Raw genomic sequence first — 16,284 nt, 5'->3', positions numbered from 1 at the left:
GCTCCTCTCCGTTTCTGTCTACCAACTCCACTCATAAGTCTTTGGTCGACCCGAGACTATAGTAGAAGGCACCTGTCAGAGGTTCCATTCAATAGTACTTAACCCCGACACATCTGATTGAGAACCAAGCTTCTTACTACACATCCACGCATGCATCTATTCAACGATTTCGCCTACACCGAAATTGAGCCTATCAAGAATACATTTAATCTAAAATCTGTAGTGTGTATGGAATATGACAGCGCCATTGTGTTTTACGTGTGACCAGGTATACACCCCTTCTTAGAAATTTATATTTAAGTGTAAACAGCTTACAATGAGAGATTGTGAATCGCGACAAGGAAGTCGGAACTGAGTATGTCAGGTTAAGTTAGTCAAGTATATTCATTTTCATTGCACATTTTCAGAATATTAACCTATACGTGATTATATTAACTGTTCAGATATGTAGTGCCTTAAACACACAGACTTTGTATATGACAACTTCAGGTTTATAACTTAATTATTGGTGTCAGTGAAAATTTATAAGTGCCATTCATAGCATGAATAAAGTAGTTCATTGCACGATAGTGCGATATATTCTAAATAGCTAATCTGAAAATATTTTTTCTATAATCATTGAAAATGGTTAAAGTAAAATATACCTGGTTGTGTAAAATTCATTCCATAAGGTAATATTTCTACACAAATATATGTACAAATAAAAGCTATCTTACAAAATAGATATCTTCGTTCGTTCTTGCACCTGGTTTAAGACGCTGACAATAGTCATAGAGTGAAAGCTTTTAACGGGTATATGAAAATGTTTAACATGTATAACGAAGGCACAATTCAGCGTTGTATTTTGTAAATAGGTGCTAATGCAAAAGTTGTATTAGATTTTCTGATCGTTTATCTGCACCTGTATTATTCTATCTCTGTTAAGATATCATGAACTGTTATTTAGAATCTCACTTAAACGAACAAGAGAAGAAGAAAATTGAATTTCTGGAACAAAACGATGGTTTATCAATGTTTATAACATTTGCAGTGATAATTAGTTGGAGTAACGTTTACAGTGTCAGGTAAGACGTTATTCAGTGTTTATTCTGTACTTTTACTTCCTTGCAAAAATACATGGAACGACATAGATTCCAAGTTGCAATTCAACAATTCAGTAGGTTTTAACTTGCATATGAAAAGTTGAGGTCTGAGGGAGATTTGGAAACGTTGCCAAAATTAATTTTGTATGGTTCAATTTCATGGATGCATATACCCCTTATCTCTCTCTCGCTCTCTCTCTCTCTCTCTCTCTCTCTCTCTCTATATATATATATATATATATACCAATTAAGGACTGAACACGAAAAGTGGACAGTCAACATGCTAGATATAGACGTCAAATCGCCATTCACCACAAAAGATTATGTTCTCAGATCAAACTCAAGTTTGATCTGAGAACATAATCTTTTGTGGTGAATGGCGATTTGACGTCTATATCTAGCATGTTGACTGTCCACTTTTCGTGTTCAGTCCTTAATTGGTATATATAAATATTTTAATCTTCGGATTCTTTTTTAATATGCTAGACCACTGGTCTTAATTGATAAATATCAATTTCTACCCTTAATTAATTTTATATATATATATATATATATATATCAATCGATCTATTTCTACACCTACCCATCTTTCTCCTTTTCTGTATGTATATACATACATATACCTTTCCCATAAAAAAATATATATTTAATATACGAAGATGCATGCATATACATATGTGTGAGTTTGTGTGTATACTTGTAAGCTCTGTAAATCATTATAAGAATTAATCTTCATATTTAAATTCCCTTGTTTTATATTTTTTTTTTTTTTTCAATTAATTGCAAAAGTATGAGAATATGTTATCAGCGGGATATAATTTCCGATCAGCATGAATAAGCTGAAAATTGATGAAAAAAATTACAAAATACAACATAATTATTAATATTAATGCTGATGACTGTGATGATGATGAAGATGAGACAATGACGACGATGATGATGATGATGATGATGATGATGATGATGATGATGATAAGGATGATGACTACTACTACTGCTGCTGCTACTGCTACTACTACTACTACTACTACTACTACTACTACTACTACTAGTACTACGAGGGAACAACGATGGTAATGATGGTTATAATCATGATATCGTTAATGATAATCATTTGAAGAACAGAATGTTAAGTTTAAGAATGAGTTTAAATAATAATTTTTCTTAGATTCTTTCATGTAAACATAGAGGAAATTAATTTGATTCTATTGAAAATATAATTTTGTTCAGATATACTCTATACCCAAATATTTTCATCAACTTACAATGTCTTCTGAATTTTTCTTCATCTCTCCCTATGACTGTATATGTGTGTATGTATATCCGCGCGCGTGTATAGCTGCGTATTTGGTGTATGTGTTTGTATTGTGTACGTATTTGTGTGTATGTACCATAGAATATCTATTTTCAATCGCTAATTTTCTTTCTGAATTGTCATTTACTAATACGTACAGTTTCCAACTCGATCTTCAAAGCCGTTTCCGAAGGCATTCATGACACAAAATTCATGTCTCTTTAGAATGATAGCATAGTAACTGGGACAAGAACGTAAATGATTTAGAAGACGATACAAAAAACACAGACGGGACATTCGAAGCCTTCAATCTTCAGTCAAGAACTGTATCCTCCTCGCAATTTCGGCTGATGAATCTGAGATTGCTCCAATCTCGCCAACCCCAAGGAAAAACTAAGCTAAGTGCATTAGATATATACATATATGTTAAAAATCTACACAATATTTCTGAATCAGACTCAAACTACAAAATGTTGTGTAAGCAGGTGAAGCTGCGAGAAGGCCGTGCAATTTCATAGCGACCTCCTTGTTTACTCGTCTGATTATAAGCTTCTCGTATTGGAGTCGTATCGCTATAATTGCTTCACACTGATTGAAAAAGTGTTTTTAGTTAAACATGTAACTTCACACCTGCTAATTCTACGTTGCGGAACGTCTATCTATACATTAATATTGAACTTCACTGAAACTGTCGCTTCTGCCATCACTGTCATCATTATTATCCAGAAATTATCATCGGTAAAATTATCAGTATTATCAAAGCTATCAACATTGCCATCATCAACATAAACATATTGATTAAAAATGCCTATTCCATAGCAATCAACCGCATTCATGATTATTGCTATCATTATCATCAACGTTATCATTTCGATCAACGTCAACGCTATTATCTTTAAAACTGTCTTCGTATTCATGATCGATAGAAATATTATCATAATCATAGAGAAGTGACAACAGCGACGATCATGATAATGTTGATTAACATGTGATGATGATAGTGGTGGTGTTGTTGGTGTTATTGTTGTTGGTGTTGGTGGTGGTTGTGTTTGCAACACTCTCTAGCGAAAACATCATCGTAATTATTATGACTGACTAAATTCACAATACCCTCTTTTCGTTCATGTCCGATATACGTATTATACAGGATTAGAGACATATCCATTGCAACGAAAGCCGTTATTTTATGGGCTAGTCCTCTTTTCTATAATATGGAAATGACGCGGTTTTCATTTCCCCTTTTTATTTTCTGTTTAGCAATGCCAAAAGCTTGCTTTCGACCCATATGTTTTCGGGTTTATGTACATACCGTGTCAACTTGGGCTAGTGAATTCTACGACAGTCGCTGGCGGACCAAATCATTTTGAGTAGACTTAGGAGACGGAAACTGAGAGTTGCTCGAAATATTTATATATATATATATATATATATATATATATATATATATATATTATATATATATATATATATATATATATATATTATATATATATATATATATATATATATATATGTATATGCATATATATGCATGTATATGTGTGCGCGTACGCGCGTCTGTTTTTTTGTGTCTGTGTGTATGTATGCGTCTTTGCGCATATAATTGTCGCTGAGAACCACTTGACATCTGGCATTCGTTTGCTCATGTTACCGTGACTTAGCCGTTGGGCAAAAGGGAGTAACAGTATAAGAACCAGGCGAAAAAAACATAACTGCTGGGATCTGTTTCCTGGACTAAGGACTTGAGGGCGGTGATCCAGTATAGCCGCAGTCCAATAACTGCAAGATATAATCGATAACATATCAAAATACATCTCCCTTCATTTTCGAACATTAAATTCCATATTCCTCTATGCTGTTTACATGATTTTCTACTTCCATCATTCTTCATAGAATAGTGGTTTGCAATCATAATTGCTACAGAGAAATAGTATGGAGACATGTATTAGATTAAACTAAGAAATCCAATACTGTGGTGCAACCCTTTATAGCACCTATTTTAGTGCATAGAATCTTTGGGTCGTGAGTCCCGGATATGGAAACGGGTTCAATTTCCAAGTAATGATGATGATAATAATAATAATAATAATAATAATAATAATAATAATAATAATAATAATAATAATAATAATAATGATGATGATGATGATGATGATAATAAGAAGCGCAATTGCATGAAATAATACAAATAGATGTTAAACATGCAACTGTGTCAGAACTCAGGTACTGACTCTGCCAGAAACAATAGCCAAATTTCACGTAATCCCCAAGAGGCAGACACGTTGAACGATGTTCTTCTAATTGCAATGCAAGTGGACGAAAAATATACAGAGTGGTTATTGATAGACCATATTGTATCTACTAGATTTATTCGGAAACCCAGTAAACACAAACATAAATTAATATAATACACACATGTGAGTGAGAACACTTTGAGATATTTTTGGTATCTAACATATGTCAGATACTGCGAGTGCTGCTTCTGATTTGTCAATCCATGGTGATGACCCGAGGTCACGGTGACGGCACTACTTTTGTCATTCATAATTTACAACTAAACTTCATTCATTACTTTCACGAGCAGGTAGAATGTAGCCATGTAATTAAACAAACATACTATCTTTTTTATACCAGATATCACTTAAAGTCATATACACATAAAATATAAACATTTCTGGTGGTAATTCAATATTTTGTTGCCAAAAAAAATCACAACATATTTCGTCCGCTCGTCGATACTCTTGCAGTGCAGGTAGATCTATCAACAAGATGGCTACTGTTGTCGATATCAAGGTGAATGATTTTGTTAAGATTGATGGTAAAGATGGGGAGAGAGTGTTATCCGTTGTTCAACCTTTCGGAACATACAGAATGTTCAAAGTGAAGATCAATACTGGCCAAGTTCGACATGTTGCTGGATACAGGTTAACAAAGGTACATCTTTTACAGTTACACATTGTGACGTCACTGACGTCAAATCATGCTGTATTCATGCGCGCTTCAACACGATGTGAAGAATTTAGTTATTGGGTTAATAAAATATGGTCGTTTATTCGTGCATAATAAATAAAATACCAAACTCATTCCCTATGGATACCGTATTTATTACAACTCGTGGCTTGTAAACGAATCTAACTCGCTTTCGCCCGTTAGGTACGTTTACAAGCCAATCGTTATAATAAATACGGTATCCATAGGGAACTTGTTTGGTATTCTCTATATAATACAAAAACTATGAAATCGCGTGCATACAGAAGTGATTGTTCCTCAGTATAATAGTACCTTATAATTGTACGAATTTGATAATGGGATAAAATGAATAACAGTTTACCATTAGAGTTGACAAGCCGGGTACATCTACAGCCCACATAATACCAAACACATATCCTGCTATAGAAAATGTCTAGTGTACATAACGGAAGCAAGGTATAAATGAAACAATACGTATATATTTCACACGTAGTCATCGGGGAACTTCCTAAGTAATATTTTTAATAATTTCCTGAGCAATATTATCTATATGCTGCGCAACATCATCCAAAGGAAGATATAAATAAGTTTGTTGACTTTTAAGTTGTTTCCCTATTATCCATAGCTTCCATTTCAATGTTTAACATATAGCAATAATTTAGTTCGAATGACGACGGGATTATTGTATTTGATAATTTTAAAATATAGGACATCAGGATATGCTTCGAAAATAGACTATATCTTATGTAAACATGATATCATCCTACGTGTAGATATGAGGTAGCATCGATAATAAGAAACGAAGTTTGGAGAAATATATTATGTCTATATTTATGAGATATAGTTGCAAATATGTAATTACGAATCTGGTGTCTCTATCTGAAGGAATTTCAATATGTTATCGTTTTCTACCTGTCCTTTCATAAGTTAATCGCACCTCAGTCACAAAAACAATCGAATAAAGAATTTCAGACAAAATTAAGCATAATGTACCTCGTGGACTGAATATGCCACAAAGAAAGAAGAATCTCGAAATTTTAACGACACTATCTGACCTAATCTCAAAATCGAAAACAAATATGATATACTGAGGCAGGACAGAGATTACAAGAATTGGAACACGAGACTACATAAGGTTAAATAAGGACACTATTTTCAATATATCAGAAATATAATCAATATTGGAAATACCGAATGCCATCGAACAGAATGGGGAAACAATACGTGAATATTATACGCCAAGAAAATATTAAACAAATACTATATAGACAAAAAAGATATAACCAAACGCATCTACACTACGTACGGAAGCTTACATAAGTAGGTAATGTCACCATTTAATTTTCATATAAATGTAACATACAGGAGAAAACAGAAAATAATGGATTACACGTTGTGTTTGTAAAGTGAAAGTAAGAGATACGGGGAAAACTACTAACTTAATAAACAATAAACATTGCATTAGTATAAGTATTTTCTTTATTGTTACACGTATTTTAAATATTGATATTTTGTATATTGTGCAGAACTATGTCTTCGAAAGAAAGTTCTGCATTTCTGTTGACAATTGTGAATAACGAACTACGATTATCTGAAATATATTAATGGAAGAATGATAAGCAGGAATGGTGAATATGGATTCTATATCTTTTTACAGGGAATCTAGCACGAAATGTGTTGTCGAAGAGAAATAATAGAAAAAAAAAGAAACAACTTAACACTGAGTTATTCCAAGAATTGTCATTAAAAGCATTGGTTCAGCTTTTTAAAATCATTCCATTGAAACTTACCCAAAATGAAACACCAAAAACACTGGCAAACAACTAGCGTTTAGAAATAGCACGTAATGAGGAGCATATTGCAAAATATAATTTTTGGTGAAAAATATCTGCTAGTTTTATTTTGCTCATAACAAATATTCTTTTCTGTTTTCTTTCTTGTTTATTTTATTTTATTAGGAAAACCACGTTTAAGGGCAGCAATTTAGTTTCATTTTATTTTTAACCCTTGAAGCATTTTGTATGCTATAATTTTTAAGAATATATATATTTCTTTTCTGCAAACATGAGACTGTTTCTTTAAACAAAGACGTGAAACCACCATGGTAAGAGATTAAGAGTTAATGAAAAGTAACTATTTTTAAAATACCGTTTGGAATAAATACAAATATTTCATAACGCACGCAGTTTAACAGCAGCTCTTCCACATGGATGTACATATATACAGAACCTACTTGCATAAATGTACGACTTACAAGAAGAATTTTCAATACGAGCATGTTGCAATTCGACAACTAAATTAAGAAATTTCCCGAGATGTACGCTCATTTAAATTTTATAATACTACAGAGTACTTCCATATTCGTTAGTTTAATTGAGATGACAGTATTAAATACAATGGTACCTATCTTTGTTTCTTTACGAAATTCTAGACCAAAGTAATTTAAAAGGATGTCGTTTCTAAATCTTCAATAAACGCAAGTTAGCATTGTTATCAAGAACTACAATTATAAACATGTTAATGATAATACTGCCAGACTTGCGTCTCCGATACTGTTTGTTAGAGATGAATAATGTAATTCAATGGTGATTCGGTTGTTCAATTAACAGGATGAACGACCTTGAAGAAGATTTCTCTTTGGGTCTCTGCAATTATAACTGTTACCAGATGACCAACACATTATCAAGCAATCCATGGGAACTTTAAAACTCAGCACTACAATTAGAGAATAATCTTATGAATTTTATGAATCTTATCAGTTTTTCTTTACCAGTAATACGTTTACATTTTGCATGAATTTCTCAGAAAACTAAAAAAAGACATAGTGATTATGCAATTGGATTTTGCAATATTATCCATATTGGTGCGATTGTTGTTCAGTTTTTTCCTTTAAAGGAGACCATACGCAAAAGTTCCAAAGTGCCACATTAGGATGAAAACTGCTTTGTGTAGGAAACACTAGTAAATATGTTATGAAAGATAACAGATAGGGAATGGTTGGATCGGCTTTGTTAGAATATATAAATTTAATTAATAATTCAGAAGAGAGTATAATATTATTTTAACGATATAGAGGTTAAGAGAGTATTATATCTTACAACTATGAAATTGCATGTGTGTGTGCGGAAGTTTACAATCGGCAACATGGTATTTTTTATGCAGCAAAGCATATATGAGTCAAGTAGGATATCTAACCGGTATGTGTATATAATGGTTAGCGTGAAGCCAGTAACTGTAATTGGGCATTATAAATTACAAGGGATCTCAGAGAACTATTTAATCTCATTCTAAGAAAATCGTTTCGAATAATTTCGTGTTTTATGTGATTATTGAGACTTGTCTTTTATCTATTTTAAATATATTGAGGTAAGACATGAATTGTCGTCACATTTTTTCGCGGAAAATCTTTCTAGTCACATAAAAAATATAGAGTAATAGTATACTACGGTAGTTAAACCTGAGATTGGAATCATATTTAAATATTTACCACATAGGAAATAAAATCGAAATGTGAAAAGGCTAAAAGTTCTTCATCCTTGCATATTATCTTTGAATGTATTTTCGAAACATTTCTCTAACTTCAGCCAAACCGAATACTAGTCAGCTTTATAAAAGAGATTCTCAAGATTTGACTCTCGTCCGTTTTACATATGTGAGGAATATATCGAAACCTTTTTATGCTGCTGTATTTTACAATCTAACATGTAAAGTAGATTTTCGTATCCAAATGAAATACACCCATATTTTGTCTTCATTTGATTCAAATTAAAATTCCATAGTTTGGCATATTGAACTTTCCCAGATTTGAATTCAAATTTCAGATTGCGAACATTCACGGAAATGCCTACAATTTATTTAATGTTTGGAAATGCTATTCTCATAATTTCAAAATATTCGTCAGATACACAAACTAAAATATAACGAAAATTGGAACTACAATTCCTACAGCTAAGATATTGAAAGCCATCACAAACGGACTAAATAATTCTTAAAAATAAGTGTCGAAATCTAAAACAGAGGATACACGTTCCTGATGTATGCTACGAATGCCCTATTAATCATTGTTTTTTGTTTTAGCGATACATTTTTTTCGTTTCATCACAAGTATGGGGAAGTGTTTTAAAATAACCATTTCAATCTCCTCTCCTACGTATTACTGCTACTTATAGAAAGAAGAACAAAGAAAGTTTTAATTAAAAAATTGTGTTCCATTGAATCCAGTGAAATCAAATAATTCCTTCGATGTGTGAAATATAAATTATGAAACAAAGCAATTACTAATTTCTTTGCGGCATAATGGCAATAGTGAAGTGGAAGCGATTGAGCGAAGAGACTAGATTCATTGCAGCATGTGATGATTTTGAATTGGTAAGAGGAAAATTGGCATGCCCCAATATAATTTGAACACACATTACAAAGGTATGAGGATGGGGTTGCGTACATATATACATACATAATACATACGTATATATATATATATATATATATATATATATATATATATATATATATATATATATATATATATATATACCTGTGTACGTGTGTCGACATATGTGTATCTATGCGTACGTACATACATATATGTTTGTGTGTGTATGTGCATGTACGTATACACCTTTGTGTGAGTGTGTACGTATGTAGACGTTGTCAACGTAGGAGGTTTATGTCTATGTTCGGTAACATTGTGGTTGCGTGTATATTTTCTCTCTTTTCTCTGTCTTATTTTTTTACTTTTTACTTTAATCGTATCTCGGCCAGAGTTTTTTCGTCACACTTCTGTGACCTCATCAGTGGTACTTTGCTTTCTTCTTTCTTATTTGTGTGACTTTCCTTACTAACGATCAGCCATTTTGAATTCTGTACAAAATACATATTGGCTGATCGATAGTAAGGAAAGACTCAAAAATAAGAAAGAAGAAAGCAAAGTACCACTGATGAGGTCACAGAAGTGTGACCAAAGAACTCGGGCCGAAATACGATTAATGTAAAAATTAAAAAATAAAATATAGCTGAAGCAAATCAACACCAAATATATAGCGCGTGTGTTTTATTGACTAAACTTGCAACACGACCATCCCCAAATACAACAGTATATATTTCAACACACGATTTCACATCAAGAATCTTGCAAAACGAGTATATAAACGTAACTTTTACTGTTTGTTCTAAATGATAACATATATAAGTAATCGTCTATTTATCTAGGTCTCATTCTTTTTCTGTTACGTTTTATTGTCATATATATTTTTCCTCGATTTCACCAGTGTGTATAAGTGATTTAGTGTGGTTCTTGAGCCGTTCTACCTATGCTGTGTACTATGTTGTGCCCTGATTATCTCAATCAGCCTTTCTCTCTCTCTCTCTCTATATATATATATATATATATAAAATTAAATATATATTTGTGTGTGTGTGTGTGTATGTATATATATATATATATATATATATATATATATATATACATGTATGTGTGTCGTTAGCCACTGGTCATCTTTTTCTCTCCTTGTTTTTTCTGTGTCCTGTTCTGTAGAAGAGTGTAGGCTCGAAACGTAAAGGACTTTTTCTATTCCTGAGCGTTATACTAATACATCTGTTTGTTTTGTACACCACCTGTCTTCGTCTTTTGTTTTTTTCGTAAACTCTCCCTTTATATATATATATATATATATATATATATATATATATATATATATATATATATATATATATTATATATATATATATATATAAATATACACATACATTTGCAGAGATAGCCGGCGTTGCCTGTGTTACGTGCAATTGAAGAATTAGTCTTGTCAGTTATATGTTCTCTAATGAACTGGAATACCTATGATTCGGATTTCATGAAAATTGCAGATGAGTGTTATTTCCCTCTTTACACATCCTAAAACTTCTAATCATGACAAATGTTTCCCATATTACTGATCTTTATGCACAAATTCCAAAGTTCCAATCTTACGGATTTTGTTCCTGAAAAATGGAGGTCATCAGCTCTAAAATGTAGGAATTAATGCCCCTATTTGGGATGGGTGACTTAATGTCAACCAGAGAATTTAAATTTCTGAGAATCTTTTTAAATTGGGTCTTATATCTATTGTTTGAATTTCTTTGAAATAGGAATTATATGTATGTTCACTGGGGTTGTAAAAGAGAGCAAGTCTACAGGAAGCCAAAAGACGAATCATCACAATAAGCAGTCAGTTACCCTAACATAGACGTTACCACTCCCAATGTAGGATTCCTCAACATACAGGTGACAGGGACAGCCAAAAGATGCATTACGAGTCTATAGCAATTGGAACGGCGTGACTCAACTGAAATAATCATTGAGAAATGAAAGCGTCACCTGTGGAGTTTGAAAATGACCACTATACTGATAAGTGACTGGATAGAATAAATCTAGAATCTATAAATGTCTTTGAAGACATTTGGGAAGGCCTTGAAATCAATGTTACCATCTGAGCACTATGTGTGACCCAGTGATAATAAAAAAAACTGAAAGGGGGTCTGCAACCAAATAATTTTATTCAACACTTTGCAACTGAATCAGGGGAGGCAAATATGCCTCTTATTTACTTGACAATTTTTGCACAACATTGCGGAAATCATAATCTAAGTACGTATATCAGTCCTCTTCTTTGAATTGTTCACTCCATGTATAGGCAATTAATGTTTGCACGTGGTTGATGTGCTCCATGCATCATTAGGGGCTTTATTGACTTACTGTTCATCTCCTTTAGCTCTTCCTATTTCCATTCCAGGATTCCAACGCCATACCGAACTACTGCGTCTGTGCGCGAGTTTATTGCCGAAATTATGTTTCTGGCATTCAGCTTTGAAGCCATTATTTTTCTCAGTCGCCGTAGATACTCTATTTTATCCTTTACTTCATGATGTGGTGTCTGACTCCATCTGCCTCAAGTATTCCCAGGTTTTTATAACTGAACTGAGGTTGAATGGCATTCAACATTTTCACTCTTGGGAACCGTATGCATTCTGTCCTAGTAAGCTTACCTCGTCTCATTACCATCGGAGCAAAGTTTAAGAGTCAAAAAGACCACCTTAATATGATTAGAGAAAATCTGCGCACACTGGACTACGCTGTCCAGTTCTGCATCAAGTTTTATGAATAGCTTCGGGTTGTCCATAAATAGCAAGTGGTTCCGTCTTCCCTTACCGCTTTCCCGAACATACCCCAACTTTGTTTTCAGTAGTATTTCACTCAAGGTGATAATTCCAAGAACGGCTATCAGTGGGGACACACTGTTCCCCTGGAGGATTCCTCTTTTATTTTTTGCCTCTCCTAATACTAACTTCCCTGCTGCCAATTCCGTTCTCGGCATTTCATACAGTTCCATATAAGGCTTCTCATATATCTTTTTCTCCATACATTTCCATTGTTCTTATTATCCAAGAGCGTGTGTGGTAGCATGTTATATGTTTTGCGATTTTCAACCCATGCTATGCTCAGGTTTGTACATCTCTTGCAATTCCTGACAATTAGATTATCACTCAAAAGCTGTCCTTCGTTCCTCAGCTCCTTTATCGCCACTCTTTCTGTTAAATATCTAGCAGCCCATTTTTTTTCAAATATCTGTACAGCCAAAACGCCTGACATCAGTCTCCTCATACTACTACTACTAGTACCACAACTTCTACTTCTACTACTACTACTATTACTACTATACTACTACTACTACTACTACTACTACTACTACTACTACTACTACTACTACTACTACTACTTTTACTACTACTACTACTACTACTACTACTACTACTATACTACTACTACTACTTCTATTTCTACTACTACTACTACTATTACTTTTACTGCTACTACTACTACTACTACTACTACTACTACTACTACTACATATTCTGAGTTTAAATCTATCGAGGTCAATGATGCCTCACGGCGGTGATCCGGCTTTAACTTTAGCATGCTGGGAAAAATGACCCGAGTTCATGTTCCACCGGGTTCAACTTAGCCTCTACTCACTTCGGGGCCGAAACATCAAGTACCTTTCACTTACTGGAATCGACATAATCGACTGGTCTACTTCCCTGAAATTCCAACAGGCTTTTTTTTAGCAGAAAGGATTATTATTATAATTGTTGTTGTTGTTATTGTTGTGGTCTTCGTTGTTTATTTTGTTGTTTTTGTTGTTGTTGTTACTGCTGGTGTTGTTAATTTGGTTATTTTTGTTATTGTTAATATTTGATTTTCAGGATTCAGTTTTGATGATTTAGTTTTTGCTTACAAGTTACTGTTGAAGCGAATGTTGTTACCAGAATTAATAGCATAGAGTTCGGTTCTTAATTTTCCGATGTTTTGAGCATCATCTGTCTACAAGAGTTGACGAAAGAGAGAAAAAAAAAGAGAGTATCCTGCTTTTATTTGGGGAAAATTTTATATTTCATTTTGAGTTAACAACATAAAATTACCAGTCATTATTTTATGGCACGCTTACAAGAATGAAAGTGAAATTGAACATGATAATACATTTTACATACCGAAAAACAAAGCAAAGACTTATTCTGTATTTACTGCAACGCAAAGTGTTGATAGCGACAGCAAATATATAACACAAACATGATCATTTATATTCAAACACCGACTTTAAAAATATCGCATGAAAAATCTTGCCAACAATAGAAGTTATATAAACACAGTACTTCAAAAGTAAATGCAAATGACAAATATAAAACAAAAGGAAATGCTGTATTTCGCAAATGCTTTTTTAACAAAAAACAACAAAAAAACAGACCTACACGTGAAACTCAGAGTAGGAAGAGACTCGCTCGACCAAAATAAAATGTGTTATTAATATCTGTGGTATTGAATATTAGTCTTTCCGACATTCGACACTAAACTGATAAACATTCACACACACACGAACACGCACAAATTTCTATGCAGATGTATAAATATATATATATATATATGTCTATATTGTACCTATATACGTACTTATACATGTATATATATATATGTGCGTGTGTATATATATGTATATATATATGTATATATATATATATATACTCTTACTCTCTTTTACTCTTTTACTTGTTTCAGTCATTTGACTGCGGCCATGCTGGAGCACCACCTTTTAGTACTTATTCTATCGGTCTCTTTTTGCCGAACCGCTAAGTGACGGGGACGTAAACACACCAGCATCGGTTGTCAAGCAATGCTAGGGGGACAAACACAGACACACAAACACACACATACAAACATATATATATATATACATATATACGACAGGCTTCTTTCAGTTTCCGTCTACCAAATCCACTCACAAGGCATTGGTCGGCCCGGGGCTATAGCAGAAGACACTTGCCCAAGATGCCACGCAGTGGGACTGAACCCGCAACCGTGTGGTTGGTTAGCAAGCTACTTACCACACAGCCACTCCTGCGCCTATATATATATATATATACATACATACTTACACACATACACACAAATATTTATATACACGTATATATACAGATACTGTTCACTTCGTAAGAAATTATAAACTTTCGAGAGAACTTGGAATGAAGTTTCAGTTATTGGGTGGGAGAGAGAGAGAGAGAATGAAGCAGAAGAAGATGAAGAGAAGGCTTAGAAAGGATGAAGGTGTGGGAATGTTGCTTTTTATGTCTGTGATTTTGGGAAGAAAATGTTTGAGACATATAGGCCTGGTCAGCCACGAGAGAACACAAAGAAATCGAACCCTTGTAAATTGTGTTACGGTTATTTTCTCAGCAGAACATGTGCAACCTTTGGAAATGTGTGCCTCTCAGTTGGAAGATTAAAGAAGCATATCGAAAGACTTCATACTGTTACACCTCTTCCATCTGTCACCCAGCATAGCTGTGCATTATGCAATACCATGTAAAAACCTTTGGGCGGAATCCAGAGTCTTACAAGACCCTCACATAAAATCGTCGATGACGTATTTCAATTAGTCTATCTAGTAATGGCCTCGCTCGTATACGGGAAAGCGGGTACTCTTTCTCTCCCTCTTATCTCTCTCTCCCTCTTCCCTCTCTCTATCTCTTCCCTCTCTCTCTTCTTCTCTCTCCATATATATATATATATATATAACAAAGTTGAGTTGTGGGGTATCGCACGAGTGGAATTATATACGAAAGAAGGTTTGAAAATGCAATTTAAAAGATGTTTATTTACTTAACCGTATTCACTCTTTGGAAAAAGATTGTCAAAAGTAACATAGAATATTATGAATTCAAAAAAGTTTTTTACATAATTGCCACATAGAATATTATGAATTCAAAAAAGGTTTTTTACATAATTGCCACATTACATCTATATATATAGTCTTTGGTAACAGGGACATGTTAAGGGCATAAAGAAGTTCAACAGTGTGATGAGAATATTTGAAAAAAGGGGCAGAAAAAAATAAAACAAATATATTATTGGAAGTTTGGTTGCATTAATTATTGGTTGTTGCAACTTGTCACATTACATGTATATATACAGTCTTTGGTAAAAAGGACATAGTACAACAGTATGGTGAGAATATTTGAAAAATTGGCAGACAAAATTAAAATGAATATATTATACATCTCAGGGTCAGTACAGAATATGAATTCAAGGCGACTTTGTTTACTGACCTGTCCGTTTTAGCAGAAATGTGGAATTGAGAAAAATGTACCCGTTTTTTTCTGTTTATGGCTTTCCTTCAAGCATCAATGATTTTGGGGTTAGCATGAGGTGAGTATGTGTGTCTCTCTGCGTGTGCGTGAATAGATGTGTCTGTGTGCCTGTAGTATTTGGTCAGATGGCGTCTGTTTGTCAAGTGTGTGTGGTTGTAATGGTGTTGTGTGTGCGCGTGTGTGCGCGTGTGCGTGCGTGTGTACGCATGCATGAGTGTGGATGGCATTTGACATGGTGCTGTGTGTGTATATATGTGCCTGTAT

The sequence above is a fragment of the Octopus sinensis genome, linkage group LG15, assembly GCF_006345805.1.
Source record: "Octopus sinensis linkage group LG15, ASM634580v1, whole genome shotgun sequence".
NCBI classification, from domain to species: Eukaryota; Metazoa; Mollusca; class Cephalopoda; order Octopoda; family Octopodidae; genus Octopus; species Octopus sinensis.
The sequence above is the reverse complement of the archived record's forward strand: the minus strand, read 5'-3'. Positions refer to the sequence as shown.